Raw genomic sequence first — 17,500 nt, 5'->3', positions numbered from 1 at the left:
TTACTTGATCATCCCAAATATGGCTACTTAACATGTTCATCATTTTATCCTTTTTATTGCATCTTGTGCCGTGTTTATGCATATCCATTTTTTTTGTTTACCCCGTTTTAACTTTGGTAAGATTTTCTCTTTACAGCATTTGTTTTAATGAAAAGGAAGACTCCCGGTTTATTGAGCTGAAGCTAGAAGGGAACATGGATTAATGCTGTGCAAAAGAAATGGATTTTAATGTTTAATCAGCTTCTGTGGGATTATTGAATTTGTCATAACTGGGGAGTTTGATCAGGTTTAATAGGCCAATTTCTCATTTTCAGTGTGTTTTTCCTGGTCTTCACCCTTCATGTTGGAAATGTTTTTTTCCAAGAACACTACACGTACCCGCCCTGGTCCTTGTTTGTGGTTGTAATACGGCGTTTTAGGTCATTTTTTTCCCGTCACATTGCAATAAAGCTGCGGTTAGTTATGGTTTGTTTTGGAATATTCCTCTTTGTGTGAGTGTGTGCCGTTTTCCCGTTTAGCCATGTAACAGGTTTTGGGCTAGGGTTCTTGCATAATAAAACAGTTTATGTATCCATTATTGGGTGTAATGTGTCTTATTCTGGCCAAAGATCATGGCAATATTTGGGTCGCGGCGTGACATTTCACCGGCAATTAACTGTGCCATTTCTTTTGTCACCGTCACATTCCCTTCTGGATCATTGTCTGCTTTCAAGGCGGAGGGATGGGGGATGAGGGGGTTTGGGGTGGGGTCTCCCTGGCTCGTCACCACCTCCTCCTCAGGGCCGACCTCCCCCTCATCATCATCTTCATCCTCGCGCCTCGCTGCTCCTCATGATGGCCCCGCCGCCGCCCCCTCCCTCCCCACCCCCACTTTTGAATTCCTCTTTAAGCACACTCCCTCCGTCTTGAGTGTGGGGTGACGATAGCTAATTATAAAATCAATGATGCCGGGCTGCCTAGTTTACAGCCACCTCTAAAACCTTAACTGGGAAATCACTGTGGGATTGATGACTCCCTCACTCTTTATCTCTTTTAATTAGAAATGTAAAAGATATGAAAGAGCCAGAGGCCAGAACACATCTTCTGAGTTTTTTATGATCCCGCCTCCTCCTGCCCAAATCACCTCTTCCCCCTACCTGGTCCTTGTTTATTTCCTCTGCCTTCATTTTCCTCCCTGCTGGCACAACCTCAGCCAACGTCCGCTTCTCCATCACTTGTTCCATTACCCTTTCTTTAAGATGCCTCTCACACACACACACACACACACACACTCTCGCGTGCACGCGCGCGGGGGAAGATGTTAAATTTATGGTCTTTGCACTTGAGAACGGTCCTCACCTTCCCCTCACCTCTCTCGTCTTTTCCCTTGACTGAGCTGCAACCCGCCGCGGATTTGCCGCGTGTGTAACAAATGAGGAGCACGTCCTTTCTGTCTGCTCTGACCCAAGCACGAGCTGTAAAATGATGTCGCGCCGCACGTTATGACCCCCACTGCTACATATGACTCATACATCTCTCTCTCTCTCTCTCTCGTGCGCGGCGTCAGGTCGACACGCTTTTTTATCGCATCAAGCTGTGTGGTCAGACGCTCCTGCGGTCCCTGACTTTATCAGGTTCATAGGTCAAAGCCTTCGTCCTGTAGTACTTGGGTTCAATGAGCTTTATCAGCCAATCGCTTGACGGATGTTGCTGATGTTTGCTTTAGTCCTGCTACAAACTGGGGATGGACGATACGGCCTAAGTAAGATCTATATTGGGATATGTACTGCAGCCTTCTGCGATAACAATATCTATCACTATATATTATTTGGTATATAAATGATCATAGTATCATTTGATTTATGGTTATTTTATTCGATATGTATGCATGTATTGTTTTGTTTATGTATTATTAATATTTGTTTGATTATTTATTTTTGAACAAAATACAATTGTATTTTTCATTTTTTTCATATTTTTTTATCAAGTCCATGTATTCTAAAAAATTTAAGTGGGGAAAAAAAAGAAACATTTCAAAAACTGCTTACAAAGGCTCCTAATTTAGCGGTAATATATGGCATAATTTCCAGTTGTATTGTTTTGTCAAATAAAAATGAATATAATCTATTTTCTAATTATCTGTTAATAGAGAGGTGAGCTGCTCAGTGGCCTTGTGGTTAGAGTGTCCGCCCTGAGATCTGTAGGTTGTGAGTTCAAACCCCAGCCAAGTCATACCAAGGACTATAAAAATGGGACCCATTACCTCCCTGCTCGGCACTCAGCATCAAGGGTTGGAATTGGGAGTTAAATCACCAAAAATGATTCCCGGGCGCGGCCACCACTGCTGCTTACTGCTCCCCTCACTCCCAGGGGGTGGAACAAGGGGATGGGTCAAACGCAGAGGTTAATTTCACCACACCTAGTGTATGTGTGACAGTCATTGGTACTTTAACTTTAATATCTGATTATATTCTGGTGTAACATGGTTCTATCTGCACTTCTGTTAAAATGTAATATTCCCTTATTCTTCTGTTGTTTAGATACTTTACATTAGTTTTAGGTGGTACTACAAATTTGGGTATCGATCCAATACCAAGTACTTATAGGGGCAGTATTGGTCATATCAGTGCTGATACTGACACTTAACATTTTCAAGATCATTGAATGATTACATTTTTGATCACAATTATAATCTGACAAAAACCCAGAATATAACAGTACCAATACTTAAATATAGATACTTAAATTAAATTTGATTTCTGCTCTTAAGGTCCACCTGTGTCCAGGGACTTAGTCCTGTGTTTGTAAACAATAACAAAAATGACAAATTATATTGTGATACTAAAAAATATTGATCCAACCACTCTAGTATCAACCATATACTGATACTATACCTGGTATCGTTACTGTCGATATCTCTATCGCTCCGCCCACTTCTGTTGCTGTAGCTTAGCCATTAGCATGGCTCATTGTATCCTCCTACTGTGTGTAGTGTAGCATTTTTAGCTGTTCCTCGTCCTTCAGTGATGATATTACTTAAGTTTATTTGCCGCCATGGAGGCAAGGATTACTGATTTAGAACAGCGGCTTTGCACTGTGAAGGGACGTTAGCTGTTAGCGAGAATGCTACATTGCGTTTGACAGCGGCTAGCGAAAGAATGCGTCCTCTCGCTAGCCGCTTTCAAATTTGCCGGACACCGCTAGAATGTGTCATCAACATGCAGTATCAGGATATAACGATTGTATTAACAGCTCTATCATCAACCAAATGTATATAATTTTTATCATATATCGTAAAAATTGCCATAAAAATCTTAATATTTTGAGTTGACCCAAAAACCATCCTCACAGAGCTGGAGCCTATCCCAACTGAGGAAACTATACCCTCTGACAGGGCACATATAAAGAAAAACCATCATTCACACTTAATCCTCAGTGCATTGAACTGATCGCAAGTGGTTTGTTTATTTTGATTGGGGGTGTCAAACTCATTCTAGTTTAGGGGCCACATGGAGGAAAATCTATTCCCAAGTGGGCTGGACGGGTAAAATCATAGCGTGATAACTTAAAAATAAAAATACAAACTTCAAATTGTTCTCTGTTAAAAATAGACAAAGCACATTCTGAAAATGTACAAATCATGTTGTTTATTTTATACACTTACATGTAGCGGTTAGTAGCATTCTATTTTAATTTGTTGTTATTTATACTTTCTGAATAAATTATGGAATTGAGTCTGGCAGAGTTGAAAATGCTCGCATTGTGTTATTTTTTAATCTATGAAATTAATAATAATATTAACATATTACAAGATGTTATTAATGTAATTTACTAATTTTATTCAATTGACGTGCTAACATGCAGTTTATTCTGTACATATTCTGTACATACATCATCTAAAACTTGTGAATTTTTACTCATTTCATTAATGACATATGACTTTAGAAGGGTGTACATATTACTTCAGAATATTTATGTGTGCCCCAAAAATGTTTCCCCATGCAGTCATAAGTACAACACAAAATGTACAGATTATCAAAAGCATTTATATGGGTAGAAATGTCACAAACGACAACATATTTGACAAGACAGGAACGTAACAATCCACATTTGTATACTATCACTTATAAGCAGTACGAAGTGTCCAAACACGGAAGTGTTGCCTTTTTTTGGAATTTTGCCTATCGTTCTAAATCATTATGAAAGCCATGACTACGGATGTATTTTTAATGCATTCTAACTCGTAAATAAAAGTTTGCTTACAGCGGAGCCAATGAAAGGTCCTTTATTTCGCCCATTAAACCCAATAAAAAACTTTAATATCAACCAAGTATTAGTGATATTGTTATTATAAGCGCTAACGCAGACAAACTATTTTTAGTGGCACCGTCGTCACCAGCTTGTGTGCCAATGTTGACGTCATCGAAGGGTAAGCTGCTTCCTCGCTTACCTTGCTCGTCCAAACTTTATTGTCGATCATAAATCATGCCTCACACTTTGACAGACAATTTAGACCTGAAAATGGCGAGAACGACACAAAAAGACGCTTGGTTCCACCCCCTTCTCTTTGCGAGGATTAGGAGTCATTCTTCATCTAAATGGGAATATATGAACATCGTGGCAGTTGGCATCCTAATGACAGCAGACATCATACAGTAAGGGGGGTTTATTATGTTTGTAGGCTCTCATGAAGCCTGCAGTGAGTAATAATCAGTGAAATTGGGGGGGGGAAAAAGTGAACGTTGTAATGCGCTTTTGAAATTAATGTGCCCCGTATTCCTAAAATTATCAAAATACGTAAATATTAAATGTTGTGAATGTGCCAGATATCAGTTTACATACATACTTACATCATGTATATAAAACCGTAATGGAGGTGTTTGGATATTTTTTAATAGCTTAATAGACAGAATTGAGCGGCTTCCATAGGCTCCATTGTGAGCAGAATTTGTGTCGTATTTATTTACTATTTAGAATGCATAAAAAAATAAAAAACGTGTTCTTGTCTGCGGTGTCCCTAAGTCATGCTCACTCTCTGGCAGGGGATACAAAGGAGCTACTGCGAGACCCAGTGGACACATAGAATTGGAATAAAAAATGTCCGCTCTTTTATTTATACTTATCAAACTAATCTTGTGGCAGGAACCGTACGTTTGACACCTCTTGATTCAGATTGTCATAAAGTGAATTAGTGAAGTGAATTATATTTATATAGCGCTTTTTCTCTAGTGACTCAAAGCGCTTTACATGGTGAAACCCAATATCTAAGTTACATTTAAACCAGTGTGGGTGGCACTGGGAGCAGGTGGGTAAAGTGTCTTGCTCAAGGACACAAATGCAGTGACTAGGATGGCGGAAGCGGGGATCAAACCTGCAACCCTCAAGTTGCTGGCACGACCACTCTACCAACCGAGCTATACCACCAGAAGGACGAATGTCCTCACGCTATGGTCAATTCATGCTTAAGAATCCGATAGGACAGCTTTAGTCCAAGGGGATGGTGCAGGACACTACAGCAGAGCAAAACTATTCTTGTTGGGACATATTGGGCAGGTCTCCACTTGAGAGGAGAAATACTTCGTATCCTGCACCATCCCTTCAGATTAGAGCTGCGCTATTGAGTCTTTGAGCGTGGACTTAGAACACAATGACCGGGACGATTGAGAATATTCACAGGCATTCACACTCACATTTTCACTTAGAGTGCTGCATGGAAATGAATCACCTGAACACTATCAGTCAATTTCTGGAACAATATGCCTTAAAGAGGCCCTATCATGCAAAACTAACTTTTCTGACCTATCGGTACCTGCTGTTGTGCATTTGGGAAGTTCCAAACATGTGAAATCAAAGCATGGAGGCTTTGCAGAGATATTTAGAAAACAATCTTTCCTCCAAACGGACCGTTTGGAATTTGCACAAATGGTGACGTCACAAATTGGACACAGTCAGTGGATTATCCATATATGGTAAATGTACCAAAACTGCCTTGAGCGCGTCTGCCATTTTTAATTTACTGTATGTGACAAGAATCTGTATGGCCAAGATACGACTCAAAGAACGTAAATGCTTTGTTATTGGGTGTGTTAACTACCTCAGGACAAGTTGAAAAACCCGAATAAGTTGAAAAACTTATTCGGGTGTTACCATTTAGTGGTCAATTGTACGGAATATGTACTTCACTGTGCAACCTACTAATAAAAGTCTCAATCAATCAAAGGACACACTTCAAACTTACAGTCTCATTTGAATAAGTAAGAAGTGCCTGCCTAACTCTTTTGTTTTGCGACAATGTGCCTTTAACTGTGAAGAAGTCACTCTGCATGTGTGCAAACCACTTCAAGGATTCCTGCTTCACCAACCTGCAGCAGTATGAACATGGATTTTCCAAGAAGGTCATTTTAATGGTGGAGTCGGTGACTAAAACGGTAAGTAATAACAGTATGTTAGAAATGTGTGACTGATACGTTAGCAATATTAGCTTGAGTTGTTGTGTAGCTAGCTTAGCCTTCTACTGCGAAACAATAGTGTCACCCTCCTTCGGCAAAATAAATAAAAGATTTTCTTATAAAGTACTTTTAATTGGATCAGTGCCTACTGCGTTTGGCAGTGACCAATTAGTATTATAATCTGTTATGTTCCCGAAGTAGCTCCTTAAATTGGCTTACTCTATAGCTGGCTTTAAACTTGTGTTAACAACTCGAAGCAGCTGTGCAGCGAGTTATTACATGACATAGAATAGATTAGCCTTTTTTTGCGATGGCGATGTATGGTAAGGTAAGGCTATTTTATTTATAGAGCGCAATTCAAAGTGCTTTACAGAAAATTAAAAGGACAATAATTCAAATTACAATCAGAAAATACAATCATTAATTAAAATCAATCAGGTGCTGAAGATAAAATACTTTCAGTTGTCATATGCACGGTTAAATAGAAATGTTTTCAGCTTGAGTTTGAACATTGCCAACGTTGAGACCTATCTCACATCTTCAGGAAGACTTCCAGATTTTAGGAGCGTAGAGCTGAAACTCAGTTTCTCCTTTTTTGGTCCTGACTCTGGGCACCAGCAAGAGACCAGTCTCTGAGGTTCTCAGCACTCGAGATGGTTCATATGGTCCTAACATGTCAGAGATGTACTTTGGCACAAGACCATGAAAATATTTGTACACAAGGACAGCTGGTTTAAAGTCTACTCTCTCAGCAACAGGAAGCCAGTGCAGTGACTTAAGCACTGGACTAATATGGTCGTAGTCCTAGTCAGGACTCGAGCAGCAGCATTCTGGATGTCCTGCAGCTGCTTTACGGCTCGCTGAGAGAGCCCAGTGAGAAGGCCATTACAGTAGTCTAACCTGCTGGAGACAAAGGCATGGTTTAGTCTTTCTACGTCTGATTTAAACATTATTCCTCTAATTTTGGCAATGTTTTTCAGGTAGTAAAAAGCTGCTGGTGTTATTGACTTAATGTTGCTGCTAAAGTTCAAGTCTGAGTCCATTATTACCCCTAGATTTCTAACCTGATCATTCGGTTTCAGTGAGAGGGTTTCAAGGTGACTAATAATAGTTTGTCTTTGTGCAAAGACATTGATTTCAGTTTTGTCTGAGTTTAGCTGAATCTGTTCGATGCAGCGACAAAGTGAATCAACAAGCCGACGTTCACCTGCCGCCAGTGACACATAGAGCTGAGTGTCCTCTGCGTAATTGTGGTAGGACACAATGAAGTGGCGTATTAGCTGACCTAGTGGCAGCATGTACAAGTTAAACAATAGGGCTCCAAAATCTGAGCCCTGGGGACCCTCACAAGTCATAGCCATTTGGTCAGGGACACATTTACCAATTTGTGATCGAGATAGGACTTGAACCAGTTAAGAACAGAACCAGATATTCCCACCCAGTTTCCTAACCTATGTATTAAAACAGTATGCTCAACTCTCTCAAAGTCAGCGCTGAGGCCCAGCTGTACCAAGACTCCTCGATCAGCTCTGTTTCAGTGCTGTGGTAGGGCATAAAGCCTGACTGAAAAGTATCAAACACATTGTTAAACAGGAGAAAGTCGCTGACCTGTTGGTAAAAAACCTTTTTAGGACTTTGCCCAAAAACGGCAGGTTTACTATGGGCCCATACTTGTTCAGTTCTGTGGCATTAAGACTGCTCTTCTTTAGGACGGGCTTAATAACAGCAGTTTTTAAGGCTTTTAGAAATGTTCCAGTCTGATGTGACATGTTAGCTAGATGAGCGAATTGTGGCAACAAACTGCTCAGCGCGTACTTTAAAAATCTAGTGTGTAAACTCATCAAGACGGCACCGTTGATGAACTCAGATTGGGTGATTTCCTTAACTATTTGTCAGTGACAGACAGGAGTGAAATTTGCCAGCTTTAGTTGACTAGCTGGCTGCAGAGTAGATATTTGTTTCCCAGGGATTATTGCATTTTTAACTTTATAATGAAAGCATATTGCAAAATCATTGCTCTTTGATGTAGAAGTTAGTTTTACTTTTAAGTAAAATTGGAGGGATTGTTAATCTGTTTACTGTTGTGAACAAGACACGAGAGTTGTCACTACAATTTGTGATGATTTCAGAGAAATATTTTTCCCTCGTTATATGCTAAGTCTGGTTAAACACATTTAGCTTTTCTTTGTAAATAACATAATGAGCTGGGATTTCTCCTTGGCACCTTTTGCCTACTTTTAACCATTCTAACCTTCACAGGAGCAATGGTGTCCAAAACCTTTACAATGATGTTTATGAGTTCAACAGATCATCAACATTAGCAAACGGGGTGTTTTCAAACCTAATGATTTCTTCCAACTGTGTCCGTATGCTCTCATTTATGAGTCTTCCCCTAACAACCGCAGACCCAACTACTGGTTTAGGTCTAACAGACATGGCAAAGAAAACACAGAAATTATCTGATAATTAATCAATCAATCAAAGTTTACTTATATAGCCCTAAATCACCAGTGTCTCAAAAATGTATATTATGTTTATAAACTCAGGAAATATGTCCATGGACACGAGGACTTTGAATATGACCACTGTATGATCCTGTAACTACTTGGTATCGGATCGATACCCAAATTGGTGCTCTCATCCAAAACTAATGTAAAGTATCAAACAACAGAAGAATAAGTGATTATTACATTTTAACAGAAGTGGAGATATAACATGTTAAAAGATAAAGTAAGCAGATATTAAAAGTAAATGAACAAGTAGATTAATAATTAATTTGCTACCACTTGTCCCTCATAATGTTGACAAAATAATAGAATAATAAATGACACAATATGTTACTGCATACGTCTGCAGACTAATTAGGTGTCTTTGTTTGTTTACTTACAACTTAGAAATGTTGTCTTGTATGTTCACTATTTTATTTAAGGACTTAACTGCAATAAGAAACATATGTTTAATGTACCCTAAGGTTTTTTGTTCAAATAAAGCCAATAATGCCATTTTTTGGGGTCCCCTTTATTTAAAAAGTATCGAAATACATTTTGGTACTGGTACCAAAATATTGATATCGGGACAACCCTACTTGCTACCCAAGAATATACAACAATTCTTTTCAACAAACGAGCAGAAATATAATCAGTATGTGGAATTAAATGATGGAATGGATTAAGCAAAGAAATCAAACAATGTGCTGATATGATCCAGTTCAAACTCAAAAGTGTTTACAAAGTACAAAAAATAATCCTAATAAACATTTACATTTTATATTATTATTCATGGATTTAAATTGTGTACAAATTGAGAACAGGAAGACAACAAATATGTTAGTAATTGCTATGAAATGGAAAAGGGGGAGGAATAAATAAGCTCTGTTTCGTCCGATTCCTGTTCAGACATGTTGTAGTTAGAAACTGGAAATATGGGAATGTATCATATCGTAACTATGCATGTTGGATATAAACTTAAAGCATAACCATGGGAAGGAAGAATGTGAGTGTGAAGGATGGAGGATATTCATTGAATTAAAGAAAGAAATAATCAAAAACATGACCTGAGCGTATCACAGCTAGTCTGCATCATACTACTACAGAATGAGTCTAACGCCAGCCAAGGATGTTCAAATAATATCTAAACGGCGGACATTGATCTATGAAACTATGGAGAAGCTGCTGATGGTGTGTTTGACGGAGAAACAGCTGGAAGGAGATACTGTCCATTCTCCAAGGTACAGTAAATGCTGTACATGTTTATTACATTACTACTGTACTTCTTAGCTAAAAGTTTGTTTTTCTTTTTAAAAAGCATGTTGCGTGTTATAATGGTGCTGTTTTCGGGGGCCCGATCACGAATTAAATTGATTTCAATTCATTTTAATGGGCAACGTTGTTTTGCAAGGATTTTTTTCAAGGTACGAGCTGTGTCCCAGAACAAATTAAACTTGTATTCTGAGGTTGCACTGCTTGTATTTATTTAAATGATAATGATAAAAATTTCCGGCAACATATTCGAAAAAAGGGTCAAGTTACATTGGGAGAAATCCAAATAAATAAATATCCCATACATAAACAATCAGATGCTAATTTAAGTTAGCATGTTATTAGCAGTGTAAAACAATCACCAGAGAAGATTGCCAATAAACACTTGCACATTTTTTCTGCCCTGAAAATATTTAAGTTTTAAAACTTTTTACATTAAGGGCCACACTCTGAAAAATTAAATGATTTTGGGGTTTCACTTCATTTTCAAAACCAATACAATATACTGTATGGATTTTTCTAAAAAAAAAACAAAAAAAACACCTTTATGTTGTTAGCATCAACATTTGAACTTGTCATTACATTTCACCTGCTTGCTTTTTTTATTCCACCTTTTTTATTATTTTTGTTTTCGTAACAGTATTTTAAGAATGTGCTGCAGACCTTTAAAAAAACAAATAGCTTGGGCTGTAAATGGCCCTCTGGTTGCGCTATGGATGCTCCTGACTTAAACAGCGGCTATTGAACAAACTACCCTAAACAGTGTTGCTGATTGGGCTGGGCATTGCTCTGGTGTATCGTCAAATTCGGAAGACGATGGCAGCCACTCAAGGGGCCAACAGGCTGTTCAACGCAATGGAAGGATTGGGTCGTGCTGTGGGATCACAGACTGGAGCGATTGCTGATTTGAATCGCAAGGTAGATTCCATCTTGATGAAGTTATAGAAAGAATAAATTGGAATTGTCAGAGCCAGCATACAGAGCAGGAATGTCATTGTTTTGACTGCTCGAAGAAAAAACAACATCTTAATCTACGATTTGACTCCCTCGAATGGCCTTGAGGAACAGGCTGTTTGAAAACACTACCCTGAGGACTCCTCAAAGATGGACGCTTTTGACCTTTCCCTTTTTTTCAAAAGCACCTGGGTCGGACTCTTGAACTCTTGAACTCTTGGGGCCGGCCTCGGCCCATAAAGACAATTCCAACATCTCACCCAAGTTAATTGGGCATACATGCACGCACACACCCCTCCCCAAATCAACGCCTTCACCACTGCTTAATTCCTCCGGGGTTGTGGGGGCTGAGCAGCGCTCAACAGCAGCTGCCGGCCTCCAAAGCCCTGTTGGATGACTCTGTTGCGAGTTGTTGTGATTACATGTACCATGTTTATGTGTGCCATGCTATGTGAGGTTTTTTTCCTCGGACTCAGTCTGGACCATTCCTGAGGGTCCAGCCTCAGACTGATATTTTTTTTTACTTCCCCCTTCCCCAATGTCACCTTTTTCCCACCTTTTTAAGGAGCGCCTAAGTGAGGCTGATCCGTTGGCGGTCCCGTCTTGTCTCCCTGTAACGTATGTCTGCTCTTAGCGGGATTGTGCCGAAAATGTAATTTCAGTTCTTATGTGTCTTGTACATGTAAGAATGGACAAATAAAGCTGATTGATTGATTGATTGAAATGACAAATTATCGTTCCTGAAACTTCAAGTAATTGCGTTTTGAGGAAAATGATGGTACGTTGCTCATCTGCTACAGTAAAACATTACCGCAGACCATGTTTATATCGCTTATAATAAAGGGTTACCTTTGAATTAATGAACCGAATCGATTTGTGAAAATTATGAATAGATTTATAATTGGAATAAATAAAACATGCGCTTTGGATTTTTTTGCGTGCCCTTAATTATTGTATACCGTATTAAACTTTGTAAACAATAAATATATGCTTTTCAAAGCAAGTTAGCCATCAATTTCTATGTTCTAACTCAAATAATCAAATTCATTAAGGCATTTGTGTAATAATATGATAGGTGATTTTACATTTATATCAGAATCATCCTTATCGGCCAATTCATACATTCGGCTCTCTGAAGGCAGCCATAACTGCAAAACGAGTTTGACACCTGCTATAGACGGTGGATTATTGATTTCCTTTTTCACTTTTATTTTTAGCAATGCCTTGTGATCACAATGATTCATTAAATAAAGCTCATGACAGAGTAAATTGAAAGATGCGGACACGTTTGTTACTGGATAATTTCGAATGTTACTCTGTCTTGGACGCTTTGTATACCTGTAAGTAACATTCCACTGTAATTATTTAATACTTGCTATTAATGGCAAATGTGGCGTTTTAGGTTGCAAACATTTTCAATTAAGGACACTTATTGCATACGTCTTGCTTGTGTGCTATTGTATGCTTAGCTGTTGTGTAGCTGCTAGCTCCTAGTAGCCGATAGCCTACCGTGATTTCATTTTGTGGATGGCTTAACTAAAATACGAGAAAAGACCAACCTTGTGTGTTTATTGGAGGACATTCCGATGTAAACCAGATGCAGGACCGCTTGTATCAGAGATTATGTAAGCCGATATCCTCTGATTATTGCTTTTGTCTGCTGGTATCGGACCGATATCAATATCTGATTGGGACACCCTTAACAGAGAGGTCCTGCAGTGGAGGAAAGCTGTTACTTCAGCAATACCTATAGATCACTACTAGGTGACAGTATCACTCTGTAAACACTTATTGTCTTCAAAGGTTAAGTCATTTTACTTTGTATTACTTTTATTATGTTAAAATGCTGTATTTTTGTACACGTGTTTATACTGAGCATTTAGTAAGCCTATAGGTTATGCCAGATTATTTCTATTTTATGGGAGGGGGAGACCTGGATAAAGACACAGCATGAGAAAACACCACCAAACCCTTTATTTAACCGATCAGAGTTTAAGATAGGCACCTTTTCTCCTAATTCTTCACTTTAACAAGGCATGTTGGGCAATTGCATGCATCCATCTTTTGTGCGAAGGCTCTTCCCTTGTTCCAGCATGACCGTCTGTGTGCACAAAGCAAGGACCATAAAGGCTGCCTCTGCTTTATGCCTTGTTTGGTGTGGAAGAACTCGCATGGAACCCTGATCTCAAACAGATTGAGATGAACTAGTGGTACTCATCTAGTGGTACAGCAAAAAAAATATGTAAATATGTGTACTGTCTATGGCAGGGGTCCCCAAACTACGACCAGCGTCCAAAATCCGTCCCGCAGGAAGTCTCGTTTTGTTTTTGTTTTTTTGTCTGACTGCTTCTATGTTAGCTACCTCTTTGTTTATAATGTCTATTTTCTGCTGTATTTACTCTCTATTTTATGCTGTCCTTTTGGTGTTGTTGCTGCAACTGTTACAAACCCCGTTTCCATATGAGTTGGGAAATTGTGTTAGATGTAAATATAAACGGAATACAATGATTTGCAAATCATTGTCAACCCATATTCAGTTGAATATGCTACAAAGACAACATATTTGATGTTCAAACTGATAAAAAAAAAAAATGTTTTGCAAATAATCATTAACTTTAGAATTTGATGCCAGCAACACGTGACAAAGAAGTAGGTAAAGGTGGCAATAAATACTGATAAAGTTGAGGAATGCTCATCAAACACTTATTTGGAACATCCCACAGGGGAACAGGCAAATTGGGAACAGGTGGGTGCCATGATTGGGTATAAAAGTAGATTCCATGAAATGCTCAGTCATTCACAAACAAGGATGGGGCGAGGGTCACCACTTTGTCAACAAATGCGTGAGCAAATTGTTGAACAGTTTAAGAAAAACCTTTCTCAACCAGCTATTGCAAGGAATTTAGGGATTTCACCATCCACGGTCCATAATATCATCAAAGGGTTCAGAGAATCTGGAGAAATCACTGCACATAAGCAGCTAAGCCCGTGACCTTCGATCCCTCAGGCTGTACTGCATCAACAAGCGACATCAGTGTGTAAAGGATATCACCACATGGGCTCAGGAACACTTCAGAAACCCACTGTCAGTAACTACAGTTGGTCGCTACATCTGTAAGTGCAAGTTAAAACTCTCCTATGCAAGGTGAAAACCGTTTATCAACAACACCCAGAAACACCGTCGGCTTCGCTGGGCCTGAGCTCATCTAAAATGGACTGATACAAAGTGGAAAAGTGTTCTGTGGTCTGACGAGTCCACATTTCAAATTGTTTTTGGAAACTGTGGACGTCGTGTCCTCCGGACCAAAGAGGGAAAGCACCATCCGGATTGTTATAGGCGCAAAGTTGAAAAGCCAGCATCTGTGATGGTATGGGGGTGTATTAGTGCCCAAGACACGGGTAACTTACACATCTGTGAAGGCGCCATTAATGCTGAAAGGTACATACAGGTTTTGGAGCAACATATGTTGCCATCCAAGCAACGTTACCATGGACGCCCCTGCTTATTTCAGCAAGACAATGCCAAGCCACGTGTTACATCAACGTGGCTTCATAGTAAAAGAGTGCGGGGTACTAGACTGGCCTGCCTGTAGTCCAGGGGCCGTACTTATCAAGCTTCTTAGAGGGCCATTTTACACTTAAGTCCTGAAAATTTGCAAAATTTAGTCCTACTCTCAAACTTAAGAATAAAAGCTTTTTATCAACGTTCTTAAGTCTAAGAATCACTCCTACTCTCCACGATATTTAAGAGACCTTCAGAGGTGTCTTAAGTGGTTAGGAGTTGCCAGCAGGGGATGGCACTGAGGCGAGAGAGACGTGTGCGAACGTTCATCTTTGTTTGATGACGAGCAGCTGATCAAACGGTATCGTTTAGACAGAGCAGGTATTATTTTTGTCAGATTTAATAATTTTCGATTCCTTGTTGATTATCTGCATGTGGCTGCAGTGGACTAGTATTTATAGAGCCACCCACACCAGTTTCAAATTAGTTGCCTAATTAATGAATTGGAAAGAAAATGTTATGAGAGTAGCGTATGTGTGTGGCACACACATACGCTAGGTTACAGCATGTGAGGTGAGTGACGTCAGTGAGTGTGTGGGCGAGAGAAGAGAGGGAGCGGTATTGTGAGTGCGAGCCGGGACTAGTTTGTTTTGTGTTGGATTGGCTGTGTGCAAGCAATCAATAAAGCAAGATTGGCAACTAATCGCCGGACTCATCATTCACTCTAAAGTCGTCCGCTGTGGAGACCCACTGCCGGGTAAAGTGAAGGGTGTTGCCCCGAGCATACATCCTGGAGAAGTGTCTCCCCTGCCTCTTTGTTACGGTCTGGGAGCAGGAAGCAGGAAAGGTGCAACAAAAAGGAAACATTTATTTTTGATTCATTGCCAATATTGTTTGTTTGTTTTGTATTATTTTGTAGTTTATTGTCAAAATATACACTCCAATTGTCCACTTAAATATTTCCAAGATGTTTCTTTATTCTTAGACAAGGGATTCCCTTCCGTGATTGGTCATTTCTATGGACAGAGAAATTACGTCACCTAAAATTCCGTTTACGGCACATAGTAATGTCGTAATTCAGCTCTGAGTGTGACACTTAAGATTCAGTCCTACACTTCGCTGAAAGTGTGAGTAAGACGCTTGATAACTAACTTTTAAGTGCAGCTTTCAGCGAAGAATTTGTTTACTCTTAAGTCAACTCTTAGCAGACTTCTTAGGAGTAATTCTAAGAAGCTTGATAAGTACGGCCCCAGACCTGTCTCCCATTGAAAATGTGTGGCGCATTATGAAGCCTAAAATACCACAATGGAGACCCCCGGACTGTTGAACAACTTAAGCTGTACATCAAGCAAGAATGGGAAAGAATTCTACCTGAGAAGCTTAAAAAATGTGTCTCCTCAGTTCCCAAAAGTTTACTGAGTGTTGTTAAAAGGAAAGGCCATGTAACACAGTGGTGAACATGCCCTTTCCCAACTACTTTGGCACGTGTTGCAGCCATGAAATTCTAAGTTTATTATTATTTGCAAAAGAAAAATAAAGTTTATGAGTCTGAACATCAAATATCTTGTCTTTGTAGTGCATTCAATTGAATATGGGTTGAATATGATTTGCAAATCATTGTATTCCGTTTATATTTACATCTAACACAATTTCCCAACCCATATGGAAATGGGGTTTGTACATATACTGTAATATTGTACACCAGGGGTGTCCAACTCATTTTAGCACACGCGGGCCGGACTATTAAAATCATGGCATTAAAACTGAAAAATAAATACAAATTCAGTTTATTTTCTTTGTCTTACTTTGGCCAAAAATAGAACAAACACATTATCAAAATAGTACAATAAAAGTATAGAAAAAATACCCGGCAGCGATAAAGTTTAGATCAGCTGGCAAAAAATGAGCTGTTTGGCCACAATACCCAGCAATATGTTTGGAGGAGAAAATGTGAGGTAATCCTGTAATCCCAGGAACACCCCACCTACCGTCAAGCATGGTGGCGGTAGTATTATGCTCTGGGCCTTTTTGCTGCCAATGTAACTGGTGCTTCAAATGGGACGATGAAAAAGGAGGATTACCTCCAAATTCTTTAGGACAACCTAAAATCATCAGCCCGGAGGTTGGGTCTTGGGCAGAGTTGGGTGTTCAAACAGGACAATGACCCCACATGTCAAAAGTGGTAAAGGAATGGCTAAATCAGGCTAGAATTAAGGTTTCAGAATGACCTTCCCATAGTCCTGACTTAAACGTGTGGACAATGCTGAAGAAACAAATCCATGTCAGAAAACCAACAAATTTAGCTGAACTGCACCAATTTTGTCAAGAGGAGTAGTCAAAAATTCAACCAGAAGCTTGTGGATGGCTACTAAAAGCGCCTTATTGCAGTGAAACTTGCCAAGGGACATGTTACCAAATATTAACATTGCTGTATGTATACTTTTGACCCAGCAGATTTGGTCACATTTTCAGTAGACCCATAATAAATTCATAAAAGAACCAAACTTCATGAATGTTTTTTGTGACCAACAAGTATGTGCTCCAATCACTCCATCCATCCATCCATTTTCTACCGTTTGTCCCTTTTGGGGTCGCGGGGGGTGCTGGAGCCTATCTCAGCTGCATTCGGGCGGAAGGCAAGGTACACCCTGGACAAGTAGCCACCTCATCACAGGGCCAACACAGATAGACAGACAACATTCACACTCACATTCACACACTAGGGCAAATTTAGTGTTGCCAATCAAACTATCCCCAGGTTTCCCCCAATCACTCTATCACAAAAAAATAAAGAGTTGTAGAAAGTATTGGAAACTCGAGACAGCCATGACATTATGTTCTTTACAAGTGTATGTCAA

This window comes from Entelurus aequoreus, linkage group LG25 (assembly GCF_033978785.1).
Source record: "Entelurus aequoreus isolate RoL-2023_Sb linkage group LG25, RoL_Eaeq_v1.1, whole genome shotgun sequence".
In the NCBI taxonomy this organism is placed as follows: domain Eukaryota; kingdom Metazoa; phylum Chordata; class Actinopteri; order Syngnathiformes; family Syngnathidae; genus Entelurus; species Entelurus aequoreus.
This window is presented reverse-complemented; position numbering follows the sequence as displayed.